This window comes from Trichechus manatus, unplaced genomic scaffold (assembly GCF_000243295.1).
Source record: "Trichechus manatus latirostris isolate Lorelei unplaced genomic scaffold, TriManLat1.0 scaffold00271, whole genome shotgun sequence".
NCBI classification, from domain to species: Eukaryota; Metazoa; Chordata; class Mammalia; order Sirenia; family Trichechidae; genus Trichechus; species Trichechus manatus.
Genome location: NW_004444207.1, coordinates 1,033,963 through 1,035,170, shown reverse-complemented (window position 1 = coordinate 1,035,170; position 1,208 = coordinate 1,033,963).

Below are 1,208 nucleotides of genomic sequence, written 5' to 3'. Positions count from 1 at the left end.
TCACCCTAGAGAATAGGGACACGCTTTTCTTTCAGACTCTCAGGGGCAGCCGTCGGCCCCCTGCCTGGCTCAGCACATGATCCCCTACCACAGCCAGAGTCCAGTGCCTGCACCAATCACCCATGCCTCTCTAGGACTGGGGGTGAGAGCCTGCATCACACGCTTGGTGACTGACTGCCTGCACACCCGAGCTGATCCCATATAGGAAATTTTAACGAACTCCAGTGTGCACATACTTAGTTACAGAACCAACTACCCAGTGACAGGACATTAGAGATCAAAATGTATCAAAAATCAAACTAGTGCACATGAGAAGCCTATTTGGGCATATCAAAACAAAACAAAATAAGAAGCTAGGTCTCACTAAGCAAACACAAAATAAAATTATAATAAATTATTGATGGCTCAGAGACAACAGTCAACATCGAGTAACATAAAGAGGCAGTCCAAGATGGCTTCAGCAATGTCCCAAAATAAAGAATCAATAAATTCCCTGGAGGAAGAGAACTTCTTGGAATTACCAGAGACAGAATACAAAAGATTAATATCCAGAACTCTCCTAGAAATAAAAAAGGAAATTTGACAGAACACAGAAACAGCTTGGCAGCATACAGACACAGTAGTAGTGGAACTTAAAAAACTTATTCAAGAACATAATGCCAAATTTAATACGCTGCAAGAATACATAGAGAGACAGCAATCAGAAATCCAGAAGATTAACAACAAAATTTCAGAGTTAGACAACACAATAGAAAGTCATACGAGCAGAATTGAGGCAGAAGAGAAGTTAGAATTACTGACATTGAAGATAAACCTCTTGACACCAACTTACTTGAGGAAAAATCAGATAAAATAATTAAAAAGAATGAAGAAACTCTAAGATTCATGTGGGACTCTATCAAGAGAAATAACCTACGAATGATTGGAGTACAAGAATGGGGGGGGGTATCAGAAAATACAGAGAAAATTGTTGAAGATTTGTTGACAGAAAACTTCCCTGATATCACCAAAGATGAGAAGATATCTACCCAAGATGCTCATCAAACCCCACATAAGGTTGATCCCAAAAGAAAGTCACCAAGACATATATTATAATCAAACTTACCAAAACCAAAGTTAAAGAGAGAATTTTAAGAACAGCTAGGGATAAAAGTAAAGTTATCTACAAAGGAGAGTCAGTTAGAATAAGCTCAGACTACTCAGCAGAA